This window comes from Corapipo altera, unplaced genomic scaffold (assembly GCF_003945725.1).
Source record: "Corapipo altera isolate COAL_440 unplaced genomic scaffold, ASM394572v1 22, whole genome shotgun sequence".
Taxonomy (NCBI): Eukaryota; Metazoa; Chordata; class Aves; order Passeriformes; family Pipridae; genus Corapipo; species Corapipo altera.
In genome coordinates, this window is record NW_020884886.1 from 12581915 (window position 1) to 12603484 (window position 21570).

The window sequence follows — 21570 nt, forward strand, 5'->3', positions numbered from 1 at the left end:
GATTCAACTTCATCCCTTTTCATTGCAGTATAACCTATTCTTCTGAAAGATATCAGTCATATCTTATGGATATCAAGTGGTGATTAATTTTAAATATCCCTGATGAAATAGCTAATTTTACTGAAATACAAATTTTATCTCTGAAACGTATTTGTAAATTTTTATTGTTTTCAATTTTCTCATTGTAACTTTATCTACCTTTTTTTGATGCTTCACATGTTGAAAACTTAGGCATTGAAATTACAGTTATCATGTCTGCTTTTGAGTTATTCATGATCTGACAATGAAACAAAATATATTTACAAGACTATGCTTACAATACTGATTGCCGCTTTTTATATTCAGAGTACTAATCTGAACAAAACTGAAATTTAAAACTCTTTGGATATCACCTATTGCACTCATAATCTGAATAACTGCCAGAAAGAGAGATGACTGCATTATCTCATTTGAACTGCCACAGAGGGCATGACTTTTCCAATATAAAATAAACTGTGGAATTATTTTTTTACTGTGTAATTCATTTATGTCTATGCAAAATTTCTCTTGAGTGACTTTAACTGCTCTATTATGCATCCAGCTAGCAGAACAGAGAAAGTATTTTGGTTATTTTTATCAGATTGAGCACTGAAGCCACTAAAAAAAATATTTTTAGTGAATTCCACTCACAACTACATTTCTACTTAAAAAATAAAATGTAGCATTGCAATGTGTGTATTTATTTACTATGGCAGTAGCAACTTTTTTTCACTAATATAGAACAGAAATAAAAGACTTGGGTACAATTAATTAAACCTCTTAAACAACACAGTTAAATTAGAAATAAAAAGACTGCAGAATGCACGATATTTAACATTTAGAAATTCAATCTGAAAGAGGAAATGTAGATAAAACACATTTGGCTTTTCATTCACTTTGTGATACTTTCAGGGGCTGTGTTAATGCATTCAATTTTTTTTCAGGCTTACTTCTTCCATCTTCCCCTTGGGCTAATAGAGTTCAGATCATAAATGCAAGCAGAGATGTGTTTGTAACTGTAGCTTGCCTTTTAGATAGTCACCTCATTGAAATGTCATATGTAAAATCAGTAGACACACAATCCTATCTTCATGTTGTGGACAGTCCAGTCTTACAGTGCAATCCAGTTCAAGTCTTACATTGTCCTGCTTTTCAGAAGTAGTGTCAGTTTTTGTTTATCAGCTACCATAAATTCTTTCAGCATGTGTGAGAATGATTTTCTACAGCTTTGTAGTAAGTGGTTTTACAGTGCATTATTTTCACTATGTTCTTTCTCCAGTCTTTGCTGCTGTTGATCAGTGTTGCTGGTAGTCCATCACAGCTCTCTCCATTATGGATTTGAAAGAGAACTGGTGGGTGATTTCATGACATAATTATTGATATGGATGGATGAAAAAATAGTTATTGATATGGCAGATGAAAAACTGAGAATTTTTTCAATTTTTAAAACAGCAGTCATATTTTGGTTCATCCTAAAATATAAAGGAAAGCTACAAATAAGTTCTGGTAGGCTAAATGGCTACCACTCCCCTCTCTCAGCTTTGCACAATGTCTTTGCTAAGGGCTAATAAAAGTTCCACACCAGCTGTTAGAAGTGCATATGTTGAGAGAGATTTAAACTGGAGGTGAGCCATTGTGCCCCTCCTCTATAAGAAGAGTCAGAAGGAGGATCTGGGGAACTGCAGGTCTACCAACCTGACTTCAATGCCCAGGAAAAGGATGGAACAGATTATCTTGAGTGATATCATCCAGCATGTACAGGACAGCCAATGGATCAGAACCAGCCAGAATGAGTTTAGGAAAGGCAGGTCCTTCTTGACCAACCTGATACCCTTTGATGGTCAGGTGACCCACCTAGTGGATGATAGAAAGTTTGTGGTTGTCGTCTACCTGGACTTCACTAAAGTCTTTGATAGTATCTCCCATGGCATTCTCCTGGAAAAGCTGAAGTTCACGGCTTGGACAGATGCACTCTTTTGTTTGGTTAAAAACAGTCTGGATGTCCAGGTGCAGAGAGTGGTGGTGAATGGTGCTACATCCAGCATTGGCTGGTTACTAGTGCCATTCCCCATGACTCAGTATTAGTTTTATATCTTTACAGATGATTTGGACAAGGGGATCAAGTGCACCCCCAGAAAGTTTGTGGCCAACACCATGTTAGGTGAGAGTGCTAATCGACTGGACAGTAGGAGGGCTCTGCAAAGGGATCTGGACAGCCTGGACTGAAAACAAGGGTATGAGCGGTTCCTGCACTTCCATCACAACCCCATGCAGCGCTACAGGCTTTGGGAAGAGTGATTGGAAAGTGGCCCAGCGGAAAAGAACCTGGGAGTGCTGGTTGACTGCAGGCTGAATATGAGTCAGCAGTGTGCCCAGGTGGCCAAGAAGGCCATTGGCATCCTGGCTTGTATGAGGAATAATGTGGCCAGCACGACTACAGAAGCAATTGACTCTCTGTACTCGGCACTAGTAAGTTCTGGCCCCCTTGCTTCAAGAAAGTCATTAAGGTGCTGGAGTGTGTCCAGGTAAGAACAATGAAGTTGGTGAAGGGTCTGGAGAATAAGGCTATGAGAAGTATCTGAGGGAGCTGAGGTTGTTCAGTCTGGAAAAGAGGAGGCTCAGGGGAGACCTTACTGCTCTCTGCAACTACCTGAAAGGAAGTTGTAGTGAGATGAGGATCATGATCTTCTCCCAGTCAACTAGCTACAGGACAAGAGGAAACAGACTCAAGCTGCACCAGAGGATGTTCAGATTGGACATCAGGAAGAATTTCTTCACAAAAAGAGTGATCTGTCCACAGAAGTAGTGGAGTCACCATCCTTGGAGATGTTCAAGAAATGACTGGACATAGCAGTATGACTGGCATCTAGTGCTACACTCTAGTTGACATGGTGGTTTATGGTCAAGGTTGGGCTTGATGATCTTGGAGGTCTTTACCAACCTTAATGATTTTATGTTTTTATGATTCTATATGTATCAGCTTCTCACCTTGCACAGTCTACTTTCTAAATGTCCAGGGTCTATAAAATGAGACATTAAGATCTGAAGTGCTTTTGTTTTTCACAGCCTGTCCTCAACTGCCCAGAAGGTTTTGATTATTTTTCCAAATTTATGCTTTCTCTGTTGCTGTCTGCCACTCTCACACTCTTGGATCAACTAGTGTTTTAATTCCTGAATTCCTTAAGGTTTCTTTACCTGTACCATCCACAGATATCATTGCTATGACTCTTTCACTAGACAGCTCTGTTGCCTTTGGTACTCAGGTTTTGTTTTGTTTTGCTATTTTCTTGATGGTTATCCTTTAAGCAGGAATTGCATCCCCCCCGGAACCATCAAATTCTTAATGGGGCATTTTTTTATACCACCTGCACAAAATGTGAAATATATACATCTCCTTCTATTCCTTTGTTTTGGCTAAAAATGGTATCTCTATATTGTCTCATTCAATATCACAGAGTAAAATTAGCGGAAGCTATAGTATTATTGGTGTTATTACTGACACCAGGAGATCAGTAATTTATTATTCTTTTCCACCAGTGAAACTGCACAAAAGACTCTTTATTTCTCTGCTTTTCATTTTTTTCTTACTTTTATCTCATGTCTTGTTCCTACTACCACCTGGTTAACAGGATTTTGTCTCGAAATCCCACATTCTCAAAGTCATACCTCTGTATGTTGATTTCTTTGCTTCCATATTCTGCTTGCAATTTCTACCTTTTTTTTCTAGAAATCACAATTTTTTGCTTGTCTGGGACTTTATATACTGCCCTCATATTTCTTGTTCAATGTCTTTGTGAACCCTGAGAAGATCCCTTGCTTGTAAATTAACCAATTTCTTATGAGAATACATCTTTACAGATAGGTTGCATCTCTAGCTATTGTTCAAGCCACATGCATGCAAACTCACATTCTGCAACTCCCTCTGAACTTTCTCCTTCATCTGGTTGACTGCATCTACCAGTCTCTCTGTGATAAGCATAGATGTGGGCAAGTCAGCCCTTAATATTCAGATATGGAGTCTGAAAACAGTCTAATAATTCCGTAAATGCAAAAATGCATATCTCAACGTGAAACTGCCATTAGTCTGCAGAGAGACCCACACTGTTGTAAATAATGAATTTGCAGCAGACAAACTGGATGTTACACTGTACAGCATTGTACAATGGTAGAACTCTACCTTTATGGATGCTTCAGTGACAAGATGCTCTCTTTGCTCATAGGAATACCTCCTTGTTAATATAATTCTCTTCTAAAACTCAAAACTTAAGAAACACAAAGTTGAATCCTCTGTTCTTACAATCATCAGACGGAGTTTAATTGACAGGATTAGGAAAAATTTCAGCTCCATTTAGCCCTGCTTCCTCTATTTTTTCCAGCTATGGCTATAATGTTATGCTGAAAAAAACTGGGTTTATCCAGTTTCCTATGAGGTTAGAGTAAGTGATAAGATGTTTTGAAAAAAACCCAGAGGATATCAGCCTCTGTGTGGCTGAATATCTGCACTCTTTACTGCCACATACCCTGTAAAATGGCCATAACTCTCTTCAATGTTTCAAACATCAAAAATAAACCTGTTATGTTGTGTGGGAAAGCTGAGTTGCAACTGCACTTTTATTACTTTTGTAGCTACCCATGTTTTTATTTGAGTCAACAGGGTTTTAGTTTTAAAGATGTTAAATGGGGTTGATCTATTCAAAGAGTCCTGAAATAAGAGGAACTCTGTGTCTTACCAGCCAGCTCAAGTCCTGCTCGCCACTGTTTGCTTTTGATTGCTAGGTTCCATGGCCTTCAACCTGATTTTATCTCCTCTCCCCGCTTGGAGACTGCCATCATGAAAATCTACCTGTTCAGTACCAGTAGTGACTTGAGGTTCAGTACTTTTTTCATTAACTTACAGTGAGGTATTTCCCACCCATCACACTTGACTTTACCAGGAAGTGCTCTGAATGCAGAAGATCTCATCACTCCACCCAGTGATATTTTTACCTATAGCTATCAGAAGCAGAAATTGAAAGAAATACTCTGTCTTCTGTCCTGAAAAACTCTTACTGAATGAATTCTCCATGAACTTAGCTGAAACTCTAAAAAAAACTTTTTAAGAAGACAAGTATGAAATACTTATATCTTCAAAATTACTCAGAAATTATTTTTTAAGAAAAGTTTATTTAAGTTTCTTAAATTATTTTTAAGAAAAGCAAAAATAAGTCAATTTCTGAAAATTATTTTTCTTTTGTTTTTGGTCTAAGGACATGACTTTCCCTTTCTTTAATCTATGTTATAGTCTTATCAGGTCATTGCAGCTTGCAGATCAAAGATTGTTAAAATAGTAACACATTTTAATTATGGTTTGTTATTCAAAGAAAGAGGAAAGAAATAAAACTAAGTCAAAATTCAAGCAAACAGGGATCAAGAGTTGACAATAATGACAACATTACACCTAAAACCAGAAAAAAACATCATAAATATATCTAGAGATAAGGCATAGGGTAGAGAAACTTTATGTTAACACAAAACTCATTTCTGTAAAGATATACTCTGTAACATAAGAAATTATCTTTAGAGTTATTTAATGAAGACTACCTAACAGCTGTATAAGAACATTCTAAACATTACAGTTCACTAGTGGATAGCTAAATGCATCTCTAAAATAATCTCACTGAGGTGAAATGGTTTTATTATTAGTAGTAGCATTTTGTGAGCTGAGGAGACAAGTATTTCTAGTAAATTAGAAAGGAAAAGTAATAAAAATGTTTCCTCGTCTAAAATAAAAATATATCTTTCAATTTAAATATATGTCCAGGGAAAACAAGGTTCTCCCTGATAATCTTGCCTCAAAAGAGGAAACTACTTGCACTGACAGTCTGATAATACTCTTCTTCTGACTATTAATTATTTTACTTCTTTACCTAGTAACTCGAAGCCCAACTAATAATATCATAAGCTCATGCCATCAGCATTTGGTTTATGGGTTGAACTGAACAAGAAAAAATATGAGTAATTTATTTAAGTTACATGAAGTAAGTTCAGTAACTTCATGAGCAATATGTACTCTGGATTACCTGTTTGCTTAATCATTCACTGAGGAATGTACCTACATTCTCATTCTTGACTATAAAAACATTTTAGCAATGTGAAGAGCATAGACAAGTGAACAAAATTTTTTTAGTTACCGTTAATGAGTATCAGATGACTACCCCAAGCTACAACGTCTGTGGGAATGTAACTGGAAATGAGCTACCCTGCTCCAAAAGAACTAGTGTTTGTCTTAGGGACACAGAACAATCATACTTCCTCCCAGTTCTATATCCTGTATAGGGGAAACAACCTCCACCCTTAAGGGCTTTCTTTACCTTATTACTGCCCCAAAAAAGCTTTACACTTGTTCCCATTGTGATTAGGCAGATACATAGACAAAAATATGGAGTAGAGTATCACCTTGATGAATGACAAAAAAAGCCAGAAATTTATTTCTATTACCAGTTATATAATGTTTCATATTTCATTATGACTTTAAAGACAGCTTGGTATTCCTGAAGGACTAACATATAATCTGGCAATAAAGTTTCTATAGATGAAACACTTCTTTCATGATACTTCTTTGTCATACTATTAGAGAAGACCAATAAAACAGGTTTATCGTACTCTAAAAATCTGCTGAGAATGGAACTGCGTTTGTTTGCTTGTTTTTGTATTGAGTGGTTTCAATTAGAATTCTCTCTTCTCCTCTTTGTCCTTTATGAAGAAGTAGTCAATGAATAAAAATAAAAGAAATCGAAAAACTCAGCAAGGTTTGAAAATTCCAGATGTAGATCACCACTATGGAAAAACTAAATAATTAAAAATCCATTCCTGGAAACAACGAAGTATTAAGAATTTTTTTAAATTTAATTTTTATTGAATCTAAATTTCTCACTGAGGTATTCCAGGAAGTCATAAAAGCTAATAACGTAGTTAAGCTTGTTCCTCTTAAAAAAATTACTTAAATATTAAAATCAATTAGAAGGCTTTGAAAGCTGCTGTGTGTGCTACCTTTTACTGTCAGACAATGAATCAAAGAAAACACGAAATAGGAATCAAGCAAAACTGACTCTTTGGTGTTGAAGACAAGACCCTTTTATAAACACATTAATGACAAGAGATAGTGTTTTTCACTCAGTATGCACTGGCGCATAATGAATTTAGGGCCCCAAACTGAAATATATTTTCCTCCAAAAAGCACAGTCATTTAACCAACCACTGATTTGTTTCCTGGTGTTTTGACAGTTTATGATGAGTTTCTTCAGAGCCAACCTACCTTACTTTTCAGATAATAAATAATGCGCAAAGGAAAGAAAACAATACACGCACACACAAAACCACACATTCATATATTTATTTTCTCAATGGAATGCTACCTGTCATGTGAAAAGGAGAGGTTTCCTCGACCCCTACTGTGGGGAAGTGTAGGGAACAGAACAAAGGTCTTTATGTAGTGTAGGGAACAGAACAAAGAACAAAGGTCTTTATGTAACCTTTGTTGACCTCACCAAGGCTTTTGATACTGTGAGTAGAAAAGGTCTGTGGCAGATTTTGGAACATTTAGGTTGTCCCCCCAAGTTCTTTAAAATGATCATCTCACTTCATGAGGATCAGCACGGCCAAGTCATGAGCGCTTTTTAATTAAGAATGGCGTGAAACAAGGCTGCGTTCTCGCTCCTACCTTATTCACAATCTTTTTTAGCATGATGCTCCAAAGGACCACGGCAGACCTCAATAATCAGGACGGTATCTACATTCGATACCATACTGATGGAAGCCTATTCAATCTAAGGCGTCTGAAGGCCCACACCAAGACCCTAAACCATCTTGTCTGGGAGTTGCTTTATGCTGATGATGCTGCCCTTGTTGCCCACACAGAAGCAGCTCTGCAGCGTTTAACATCCTGCTTTGCAGATGCTGCTGAGCTCTTTGGGTTGGAAGTCAGCTTAAAGAAGACAGAGGTTCTCCATCAACCTGCACCTCAGGAAGTCCCCCATCATCCCCACATCACCATTGACCAATCAGAGCTCAAATCAGTCCAGCAGTTTAATTACCTAGGCAACCTCATCTCCTCGGATAGTAAGATCAACGGAGAGATAGACAACAGGTTGGCAAAGGCATACAGTGCTTTCGGAAAACTCCACAAAAGAGTATGGCGTAATAAACACTTGAAGAAAAGTACCAAGATCAGTGTTTACAGAGCCATAGTGCTGTCTACTCTCTTGTATGGTTCCGAATCATGGGTCATCTACCGCCACCACCTGCATCTCCTAGAACACTTCCATCAATGCTGCCTCCGTACAATCTTAAACATCCACTGGTCAGATTATGGGACCAATACATCTGTTCTTGAGTAAGCAGCAGTCACAAGTGTAGAGACCATGCTGATGAGAACACAGCTGCGTTGGGCAGGACACGTCTCCAGGATGAAGGACCACCGCCTCCCTGAGATCTTGCTTTATGGTGAACTTGCCACTGGCTGCCGCAAGAGAGGAGCCCCGAAGAAAAGATTCAAGGACTCCCTGAAACAACATCTCAGCCTTGGCCATATTGATCACCATAACTGGTCTACTCTGACCTCAAATCGGGAGGCCTGGAGACACACCATCAATAACGCTGTGGATGCCTTTGAGAACACACGCAGGATCACTCTCGAGGAGAAAAGGCAATGCAGGAAGAACCGTGTCTTGCAGAATACACCATCTAAGGAGTCTTTCTGTTGTACCTTTTGCAATCGGATATGTCTGTCACGTATTGACCTCATAAGTCACCAATGTGGCTGTAACAAATGTGGATAGTGCCTTCCCAAATCTTCGTTCGCGAAGCCCAGCCATGATGATGATGATGACTGTGGGGAGATTTCCTCGACCCTTAGTATTCGATTTGTCTGTCAGTGCCCCAGGAAAGTGGAGACCCTTGCGCCTGACCAATCTGTCAGCATCCCGTGCAGGAGACCCTTGACCAAACATTCCTGCTGGATCGGAGGGCGATTCAACTGCCCTTTTCAGGGAGCAAAGCCAATAGCATAAGGGAGACCCTCTCAGTGGGTCTTTCCACTTTATTGGAGTGGTTACCCGCTGCTGGCAACTGCCAGCGCCTGTGAAGGACTCACGGGAATAACACTCTTTATTAATATAAAATTGTTTGAAGATTGCTGGTGATAGTATCAGGCTGCAAAAATATATTTAAAGCAACACACAGACAAGCTCTAATCCCAATAAAAGTATTCAACACATGTAGACTATAGTTCCTGCCCAACAGGCATCCCTATGGGGGAGAAGACAGATCCAGTCCATCTATTGATCCCAGCAGTTACAATGGAGTCTTCCCGCACTTTTCTCCCATTTTCAACTTACTTTTATACTATTTCTTTATGTTTAAGTGGAGCTTGAGTGACTTTAGTTATACATACTTTTTGAATTTTGTAAAATTCTCTTGCTTCACTTTTAAAGATAGTCAAAGAAATATAGAGCACATGCCCAGTGGTGGGTGGTTGTACCTTGGAGGTGGGTAACTTTGGGATGGAGGTGTGCATTAATATTACAATTAGGCTTTAATGAACCAAGTCCATCTGAGGAGAGAGATTTTGCCACAGTTGCTGCCTCGGCAGCAGGACATCTCCTAACTCCCTTGAGTGACAGTTGCTATGTGGTTTATCGGGTGCAAAGTACCATCTAGGTCCTCTCTCTGTAAGGATTTCCACAGAGCCTGGTCAGTGTCTCCACTCTGCTCCATCCTCCATTCCTTCCCTCTTAGCAGGTGTTTACTGCTATGTGAGTAATCATCATGGAGCTACCAGCTGCATTCCATCCAGGGAGTAGCAGCTGCACTTTACCCTATAATTTCCGTACCATTATAACTCCTGTTAGGATGTGAATTTAATTTTTTTCTGCCAGCCATCTTCCCACACTATTCTTATTGAATATCGAGGTTGCTTAGGTGATGTATCAAATCAAAAGCATTTAATAATCTTATTTTCATTTACTAATGTAACCCATTTATTAAGGATAAATAGTTTCTTCATTTATAAATATTTCAATATGTCATTTTATACATTTTTTTTATTACATTGTGGTTTTCCCCCCAGTTGCAGAAATTAAATATGTGGATATTAAAACCTGTATCATTAACTCACTCAAGTTTGAAATATTGTGTTATTTGTAAAAATGCAGTCTTTACCTGGGCTTTCTATAATTATATATCATTTTAGTATCAATCAACACTGAATATTATGAAGGAGACTGTCACCTGACTGTAATCTTAAAAGTAATTTGTTTATTCTAAGTGAGTCAATAAGGAGTGCTAGACCGTGAAAGAGGGGTAAGAATCCTCCCAAGAAGAGGAAAAAATCTTGAGTAAAGAATGCCACAATTCTAAAATATATGTACCAAATCTTTCTCTGAAGAAAGTTTCCCTTTTCCACTGAATATACATAGTAATATAAACAATACACTCAGATTAGAGGAGTAACAGAAGCTTTGAACTGAATGAAATTATTTTTCCAAAACAGATCCAGATTCTGTTTTCCTTTTTACTTGTTTTACCTACTAATTCGTAGCATAAGTTGCAAGACCTGTAAGACAAACTAGGAAACAGCACAAACTGACTGAAGAAAGACCAAGCAATAGTATACAGACCTCCATAAAGCCTCCTGCCTGAGAGTACTGGGGGAAACAGCCCAAGGTCTCTCAAAATTTCCACAAATTCTCTTTGTGTTCAATGTGGTTGCAGCCTGACCTCAGCAAACATAGAATAAACTCACTCTTCTCTTCTTTGGAATTTAAATCTAATAAAATCATGAACAAGTCACTAAGATTCATATCATTTATATGTGCCCACATGTGCATGTATACATAAAGTCACTCGTTAAACTGGCTTAAGGAATTGTCTGTTCACTGTCACTTCTAGAGTGAAGATCAGATATAAACCCCCCTGATTTTCTGAGATCAAAATAGCATTTGAAACATGATAAGGAGGTACTTTTAGAATTTGTGAAAGTTTTTCTAATTCAAGACTTTTTCTTCCTATTCTCTAATCTTTTGCATTTTTACCTTCTCTCAAAGCATTTTCACCTTTTCTCAAAGCATTTTCCTCACTCCCTAAATATCTTGCTTTGTTCTTTTCTTTCCTCTTCTTTCTAGATAGTCCTCTGAGTGTTCTCTCCTTGGCTATGTATTTTGCCTTGCTGCTTCTTTTGAACTCAGTGGCAAATCTCTTATTGATTTCAGCGTGAGAAATATCAGCTTTCACTCCTTTGCTTCTCTCCGTTTTACCATCTCTAATAGCTGGTAGCAAAATCCTACTGACTGTGGCTCTGATCTCTGAAGTGCTGGTATATCATGCTTTTGAGTTTTGATCCCAGTCAGATCACTTTTTGACAGCCAAAACTGTATCAAAATAGAAGCACTACTGTGCTATTAAAAAAAAACGAAACAAAAACAAAACCAAAAAAATACCCCAAAACCAAAACCCAAAACCAACAAAAAACCCCACAGGGACGATGAGCTACCTTTTATTCTTTTCAACTAGTGCTGAGTGCCAGGATTTCCTGTGTCATGTGATTTTTCCTTCTCAACTACTTAACTTCCCTCAGTCATCATGTTCATGCTGTTCATTAATTCTACCCACTCAGTAAGGCAAGCGGAAAAGAAAGGAGAAGACAGAAAGCAGTAATTCTCCTGTTTAACTCCTGGAATTTTTTCACCAACTATCTTAATAAAAAGCAGGTGAACAATTTGGGGATATTTTTATTGATAGGATTTGTATCAATAGAAGGTATACTAAAGCCAACATTGTCACTTGCAATGATTTATTTTCATGTCTCACAATATTAAAGGCAAACATGGCATGATACCATGTTCTTATATTTTCCTTGATAACTCTCCTCTTAATTCTCTCTCTATCACTAGGAGATACGTTATCATGATTAAACATTTTACTTGGGATTAAATACAAATCTATAAATTTGGTCTTAGGCATACAACCTGAATGTCTTATGTTTAATCCAAAATTCAATTTTTGTTTGCTTGCATAATAACTATTTCTGTGTGTATAGGCACACATAAATCTACACATATGCATGCATATATAAATGTAAAAGAGAGAAAGAGACCAAGTGGTATTGTATGTGAGAACATCTTCAATTTAAAGGGGATATAATCTGAAAGATTGTGGTGATCCTGGGACTTACCAATATCTAAACTCATTTTTGAAGGCATTGTTTAATGCCTTCAAGTAGCAGGTAAGATTTCTTTCATGGTATTACTTTACAGTGTCTGTAATAAAAATTTATATCTATGCTGAGAAAGTATGGAAGAGATAATCTTCTTGCATGCCTCCTAAAATCGTACTGTCAAGAGGAGCCACTTATGACAGCACTTGGAATCTTAAAATTGTATTTCCATAATCACATTGGATCAAGCTTCCCATATCAATTCATCCCAGATACAACTGATCTATTACTGTATTTCTTTTCTGCATGGAAAAATTGTAAATTAAAGTCAAGGATGAGATAGAAAAACACAGTGAAACGAACAAAAGGATATTACAATTAAGAATACAGATAGTTTTAAAAAAGTAACTGGTGGGGGGTTTGATACACACGAGGGTTTTAGCATGCTTTGATACACATCTGAATTTTTAAGAATGTTTAATGTTTGTTCATTAAAAATCGATTTTTTATATTATTTAAAACAGGGTATGAGAAATGCCATTCAATATCATTTGTCCCCCCAAAATAATGTTTTTAAGAAAATTCTGATTTCCTCTAAAGATACAATTTTTTGATGTCAGGGAAAAAAAAACCAAAACAACAAAACAACTTTGAACTGAAATTAATAATTGGTTGGAAATTTTTTCCTCTTAAAATATCATATAAGTAAAAATTAAAAAAAATCTAAGAGAAAAAAAATATAGACTGAATTTTAAAATACTTGACTTCGTTCTTCAACATATTTGAAACAAAACTTGTGGATAAGAATATCCACTTGGAAATTCTAGATAATTCATAGACAAAGCTTTTCTGTGTATTGAAAGCCATTTTGAAACCAACCCAACTTTCATTAACAGTTAACATTTCATATAATAAACTTTAAACAATCAAACTAATTTTGCAGACTTTTGGAAAAGGATAAAAAATTTTGAGGCTTAAGTAAAACTTCAGAAGTCACAAAGATAAGTCACTTAGAAATTACTTTTACACTGACATATTAAATGTGTTGTGCTAACCTGTCATTGAGTATCAGTCATATTGCATTAGCTTACTAGGTGCTTAGCAGCAGTTTCTGTGCTACAGTTCTCAACTACTAAATTTGTTTTTTAATCATACATATTCATTTTGCTTTATATATTACATATAAACCATTGAAATTATGCTTGTTGACACAAAATTACACTCCAATACATTGTATTAAATGTTAGTTCACTGATGACAAAACCACTTAGAATAAATTTTCTAGGGCATTTTTGCTTCGTGAATTTATTTTAATGATATAACAGCCTTGGTGGCCAAAGGTCATGTTGAAAATTTTGTATAGACATGACACAAAATCAACATATACATTAAATAAATTTAAGAACGTTTAATTACCATACATTTTTTTCTGAATGAATGTACCTGTTATGCAGCCATGTATTGATATTTGATATTACATAGAAAAACATATTAAATATTTAAAAAACAGAAATCTAAAATATATTCTTATGATAAAACATATTTGTTTAGAAATCCAGTACTAGGGAAAAAATGTCTCTTCTTTTCAGTGCAAGTGACACTGCCACTGGAGCTTGTGACTGTTTCTGATGCCCTCAGTTCAAGAATAATGTCAATGCAGTATAAATAAAAGAACCATAGAAACTACTTGGAAGTTGAGACTGAATGAATTAATCTTTTTTTCTTAATGAAGTAGTAGGTGACAGGTAGATTAAGGAACATAGATAGAATATAAATCTGAACTTTCTTTTATTTGTGCCAAAAGTGCAACAAAATCTAGTGCCTAGGAGATGAAATTCAGCAAGTTCAGCTGTAAGACGTGGTTACTATAAGATCTAACTTGGACCACGTTATAGTCACACTTAGACCACCTTACCATCTTAAAAAAGGTCCATCTTTAACAAAGGAACATTTTAGCTATGATTGCATATTTTTAAAAGGAGTATTTAATTCAAAACCAAACTTGAATTTGTCTGGTGAAGCATGAAGTGTGGGATATTCAGAACAGCTTATTAAATAAGCATCTCTTCTAGCTTTTTAATTGAGTGTAAAGCCAAGACTGATAAATGCTAACAATTTATTGATGGCTAGTTGCAACTTTGATCCTAATTGAATTCACTTACTTATCAAATGATACATGAAAGAGTGGCTATGTCTTCAGATGACTTCATTATATATGGGTTTTATGAGAGCACCACTAATAATTCTGTCTTTCAAGACTCAGAGAGGAGAAAAAGGATTCAGTTCTTCTTTAAGATCAACAAAATATAATTACTCAATTCTTCATCACATTCTGGTTTTAGGGGATATTGTCTTTATTGACAAAGCAATAGTCAGATAAAAAGGGCTGGTAATTTCAAGAAAGCATTGTTTTGGAATCCTCTGTAAGCTAACCCAAGACAGTTTCTTCATGTTCTGTATGCCTATACTATGTGCCTATATTAGGAAATAGTTCTGTTAGGAAGAAATGGTTCAGCTTCTGAGTTCCTGTAACATCAGTATTTGTTGTCTGCCAAGAATGCGTCAATGTACTCCTTGTATCATTTCTGTTGCACTTGCCAGCTTCTCTGAATATCCGATAAAGGTTCTTATCGTAATTCATTGTCTTGAATTTTACACTGTAAAGTATATCATTACTGCATCCACATAAATTCTTTGATAAAAAGATTGTATTACTGATTTCTCTTTAAAAAAATTTTTAGATAAGTAGTTTATTAATATTGTATTAGCAACATATAAGATTCACTTTTAAGAATCAGGAATATAGCATTGTGGTCCAAACCTACCAACATAATCTAAGCAAATGACACTGTTATTCTGTCTTTAGAAACAAGCTGATAGCTGAATCTTCTGATGCTTTTATAACTAAAACTTCACTTAGTCCATTATGAAATGATTTACAGCATATTTCTTTTGTTGCTTTTTGTTCCTTCCGCTACTCATCATGCAATTCTACTTGATTTGCCTATAGGCAAGTCCTACTTCCAATGCATGGCAATCTGTGTGTTTAAATAAGCTTCTGTTTCAAGCACAATTTATTTATTCTTTTTTAATTTAGGTAGCAAACTATTCCTTTTCTCTAAAGACGCTTTGAACACATGACTTAGCATTCAGTTGGGATAAGTGAAGCAAAAAATTATATGCTCAAAGAAACAGGAGAATAATTCTAATGAAAATGTAAATAAAGGATTATTGCTCTGTAGTTGTACCTATGAAATATAGTTTACACGCTTCTTTTTTTGCAATTTATCAGACTTTTTATGAATTCAGGGAGAGGGATTTGAATTACTTTCTAATGCACTATAAATAAAAAAAAATGAATGCCTGAGGATTGTTTCTGTGCTACAAAAAACCCATCTTTTAACAGCATTTCCTGCCTGCTTTTGCTTTCAGAATAAAAAGAAAACTTAGAATGAGGATGTCTTGGGTTTAAGCGCAAAGGTTTTAGTGGTGGGTGACTGCAGGGGAGCAGCATCTATGGGGAGAGACAGGGCTACCCCATGATGGACATAGCCATCTCCAGACCATTCCATCTAATGTGCTGCAGGGCACAGCTGAGCCCCTCAGTCAAGCTGGTGGCACTTCACTGAAAATTTATTAAAGAAAGGGGAAAAAACACTGTGGGAGAGAGGAGTGAGGAAAAAATTTGAGGGAACCAGCCCTACAGACATGCAAGTGAAGTCCATGAAGAAGAAGGTGAAGGAGGTTCTCAAGGTGATGGAGAGGAGATTCCCCTGCAGCCCTTGGAGAGGACCATGGCATTACACCCCAGTCCAGAAGCTCCATGCTTTTACCAGTTGTACACCTTAATTTTAGACTTCAAGAAATTTTGTTCACATGAATCCTTGCAAAGTCTTTGATTCTACACATTTTTCTCTAAGACATTTCTTTTAATTTGGTGACAAATTAATTTGGCATTTTGGCAAAAAGGATTTTACAGAAACAACATGCAACTTCCCAAAAGCATTACAACAGATTACTTGGACTAGCAAGCATTGCTATGGAGTAGAAAACCTTTGTTACACCCAGCAAACATAAATTCCATACAACTTAAATGAAATACCCACAAATTAAGTGAAATACAGAAAATAGGTATTTGAGTTGTCCACAGGAGTAAAGGAAGAGAGATTAAGAGAAGAAAGAACAAATAGAGAAAGAGAGAAGAGAGACATGACACTCTGGAGGTCACACGTTGACAGGTCAGGAGGACAGAGGCCAAGGGAAGATGGAGACCATGTGTGTCTGTTTATAGACTCTGGTCATTCCCCTTGGCAAGACCTTTAACTCACTGTCCCCCTAGCCAAAGTGAGGGGTTCCATAGCCACTTAGAGGCTCCAGGAGGTGTGGTGTGGGTGGGCCACCAGGTGGCCTTATTGATTGACAGCCCAGCCACATGGCTTTCCCTGCCATGTGCTCTTCATGGGCACAGCCATGTTGGCTACAGGCATAGGCATCGCCCTTCCCGCCCCCCCAACACACACAAACAGACAACATGGTTTATTCAACCCATCAATGGAACAATCCGATGAGATAGGAATCTGGTCTCTGACACATGGTGAAGCAGTTCATCCCTGTAGCCCATGGAGGGGACACGCTGGAGTACATATCCACATTGGAGCCCATGGAAGACCCTATGCCAGAGTAGGTACCCTAAAGGAAGCTATGGCAAAGGGAGAGGAGCCCATGAAGGAGCAGGTTTTCTGGCAAGACCTAGGACTCATGGCAACCATCCATGCTGTAGTACTCTGTATCTGAAGGACTGTGTCCCACAGAAAGGACCCACATTGGAGCAGTTCTTCAAAAACTATAGCCTGTGGGAAGGACCCATACTGGAGTGGTTTCTGAAAGACTGTACCCCATGGGAACAACTCCACATGGAACAGGGGAGCAGAAGGGATGAACTGTTAGAAGCTGACCACAGCTCCCCACTCCCCATTTTCCCTTGGAGTTTGTTGGTAAACAGTCACCAAACATCTGTGTTTATGAGAACCAAGTATGTGGATCACTAACTCCTCCTGTAACAGGCTTGCAGATGCACCATTGCAGCCTAGAAGTTAATACTGGAAAAGCTAGTCAGCTATAATTCCTTCTTAAAGAAGTTAGTATGCACTAAGTGTAGACTGTGTGGGATTCCTAGACAGTCAAAGAATAGATGTTATCTTTTGGTAAGGTGAATAAAAAAACTGCAAAAAACAACAGCACAGGTTAAGACAGTTAAGAACAGTTAAGACTGTTCTGTACAAGCTTTTGAAAATAATGTACAGCTAAAAGTCTTTGCCATGTGGCTTGTCACACTCTAGGACAGAGTACAGACCTAGATGGACTTTTAGTAAAATCCAGTAGAATTGGTTCTGTGTTCTGGAGGTGTTTAGATTTTTCCTGGATTACAGCCACAATCAGATAACTAAGTGGAATAAGTGAAGTTTGTAGACTTCAGCTGTTTGGGTGATTAAGTTACAAAGTGCCAGATGTTTTCATTTTTTGAACAGAATTTCTTTGGGATTTTATTGATTATGTTGTCAGAACTGAAAATCATCATAATGCAACAGAATTCAATTGATCAGTTCTTTTCAATTAAGTGTAGCTGCTATGTACAATATGCATAAATTTTCCTAGATGGGTTTTAGGGAATAATGCTGTCTGAATCTAAATTATATGACATAGATTAGACTAGTATACACAGTTGTAAAGACCCAACATGAGGTAATTTGCCACTTACTTATATCCCTGCAGCTTTATTAAAACCACTAATATTCACTTACTATCTCTGAAGAGATCATTTTACCAGGTGTCAGCTCAAAAAATATTCATAGCACGAAAACAATAGCTGGAAGCTAATTCTAATATATTATGTGTGATTCTTCTCAAAAGAACATGCAGCGAATATTTCCATTGAAATCTATCACGGTCAGGTTGGACGAGGAGTTGAGCAACCTAGTGTAGGTGGGAGGCATCTGTTCATGACAGAGGAGTTGAAACTAGATGATAATTGAGGTCCCTTTCAAGCCAAACCATCCTATGATTCTATGACAAGTACGTAGGCATGTACTTATGAGAAAAAAATAACTCATTATACATAAGTCTAAATGAAGCAGAATTTACTAAGAGTTTAGTTTTAGTATTTTTCCCATATCACGATGAGCTCAGCCACTATTTGTGAGTTGGGTAATAGATCATCTCTACATGACTGTATTGTGGTCCTGGTATTGCAACATGCCTCTTAGATCTTCTAAATTGGGATATAAAGCCGTTCTGTAGACCGATGAACTGAGAGGATACCTCTCACACTCAATGTCTAGTTATCCTTTGTCTTGGTTGAAATTTGTGTAAGAAGTAGAATAGAATACCTCTCTTCCCAGAGGTATGACTAAAATCAGTTTGTAGTGGATTAAAAATTTAAATGGAAAAAATATTTGACATATCATTAAATGCAGTTTTGCTTCTCTTGTGGAGGTGACATAAAATGATGACAGGTATAATGCCATATTTTCTACTCAGTTCTCTCTGAATCAGCAGGTTTCATTCTCTAATCAAGTAGGAGAATGTGAAATTGGTAGTACTCACCTAGGAAAAAAAAAGGGTTGGTTCTTCTTTGCTTTGGTCTAGAAACCAAGGTCATCAAAAAGTATTACACTGTAGACTTAAAGACATCTGATTTGAAGAGAATAAGATATTCCTATCAAAGGTAAATTGACTGTAGCCCCAGAGATGAAAGGCAAGTGACTAATCATCTCTTTCCCTGAGTTTATTTTTTTTTAAACTATTAGTAGAGAATCTGCACAGCATAAAAGCAATAGCAAAGATGAAGGTCAGTTGGAATATTGTTATACCACCACTTACAAAGAAAATAGCTCCAATGTATTTTAAAAAATCAAAGGCTTTTATACAGTCACTAATAAAAGATGCCAAAGTGCTGTTAGTAGCAGATTTAAAGTGACTTTTGCTTGTGGTGATTAAATCCAGCAGGCGTGCTTGTTTTACAAACAGCATCTTTTGTGTATAATTCGTGGAGACACATAATGCATTTTCTATCACAGACAAAGAAATACAAGAGCTTTAGTATCTTTCACATAACAGATCAGATTTAGGAGATGCTTATAATGGAAGGTTTTCATCTGACTGACCAAACCTATTAAAGTGAGGCTCTAGTCTGCTGTTAGCTTACATTCTTCTCCTACTTTGAGATATTCTAATGGTAATACTGAATTAAATTAGTGCACACTCAGAAATCTTAAAAAAAAAAAAGGAAAAGAGTGGATTTTGAGGAAATAGTACTTAATTCACCCTTTCTTTTCACTGTGTCTCTGCTGACCAGAGGCTGACCAGAGATATGTAAGTAATGCTGACTTTCATCTCTTCACCTCAGAGATACAAGAGGGCAGATACTTCTTTGCTGTTTAATTTCTGCAAGGGTATTAAAACGCTATTACTGAAGAGGAATGTTCATAGCATGAAAGTTATAAAGAACATTCTCAGCAATTGGGTACACAGATACACTGGCTTTCCAAAAATAGTTCTCAAATGTAGTTCTCAGATCCTATTCTGTCTTTGTAATTTGCTGTACTGGCTTTCACCCTATATGATACTTTCTGTTCTTGACTGCAGACCATATGGTTCATGTGAAAGGTATGCATTACGGAGCACTGTGTTTGCCTGTCAGATTCTACTTCTTTATGGATTTTTACCTCTAATCAGAAGCATGTGCCTTGTGTGAATAATTGCATTTCACAACTATTTGAATGCTGTCTATAAAATCATGTCTTTTTATTATTTTAAACATATGTTAAATAATCTAGCTCAGATTTTAATGGTAGATATTGTATAACTTGCTTCTTGAGATGCACACATGTACAGGTTTCAGTGTTCAGAGCAGGCTTTCATGCCCACTGCAGTGCATTAGTGTCTTAGCTGCCACAGTTGTGCTCATCTATTTCAGTGGCATATGTGTTCACTCAGTGGTTGTTCCGCAAAAGTAAATTAGATTGTTAATTCTGTTTCTGGATTCTACTCTCTTTTACTGCTGTGCATTAATTCTATTAACACACCCGTTGAGAAACTTTGTGGCAAGATGAATAACAAGCACAAATGAAAGATAGTTCTGTAGTTCATTAAATAGGTGATAAAAAGGCAGACTGTGTGGTAGGCAATAACAGCGAGACAGGAAGTAAACAAATAATGTTTGTCTTGGCAGAGTACTAGCTGATACTGCAATCTTTACACAGTCTTTCCAATTTATCATGATAAAATCTGTCATACAGATCTCAGAAAAATCAAGGTTACATTTACAGAACTTGTTAGACACATAAAAGATACCCTTCTGATGTGTAAAATCCAGTGCTAGTCTCCATGCTTATGCACTCTCGTGTTGCTCCCAACACTCCCAGTAACCGTAAATGGCAAGAAACAGACCAAGCATGAGACCAACCCCCAGATCATAACAACCCAACATTTAGGATCAAGTAGAACACATGGTCTATGAACCAACCTCATACATGCTGTATGTGTATTCCCTGAGAAATGACAGATGGCACACCCTGCATGACTAAGAAATGCACAAGTTCCCATAACTCAGCCTTGAGCATGTAATAAAGCCATGATTCCTGACCTAGTCAGGTGACTTTTGAGATGCAGGAAAAAGACTAGAGTCTCTATGAGCTGCTCTGGTCAGCTGCATCCATCCTGGGAACTGCTGGCTATGTTGCATTTCACATTTTGTTATGGAGAAAAAGGTCACACACATTTTACAGAAATTCAAGAACTTGTTAGGGTAAATTCAATCTTAACAATCTAAATAAAACCCAACATTAAAACAGCTAGTCTGATATGGTGATACTGACATTCACAATCCAAAATATTCAATTAATGCAAAATAAATATTAATATTAATGCAGTTAAAAACTGTTGCACAGATTTTTCCTGCTGTATTGCTTTTCTTTGGTGTCGTGCTTACTGTCCAGGTACACACTACCAGTATTCCTCAAAGAAGAAAGAATGAGGAGTTACATCAGGGTGTCAGCATCCCAAATTCTTCATCTGGATGAATCTGGTGTTGATGATGGCATTTTCTCTTCCTTAGTCCAGGATTCGATTGGGACTATTTGTGTGTATTTTCTAACACAGTTTTACACCTTGCTTCACACTTTGCAAATCTGAAGGTCCACATTACAGACTAAGTTACTATGTATGGTATATTTTATGTGTTAGGTACTTGCTCCTTGTTCATTTTGTTACCCTTAAAAGCCTCTTTGTCCAGATCTAATATCTTTGACTGACTGCTAGTGAGTTGTTTATATTCCCAATGTCAACCAATGTTATTCTTTGCC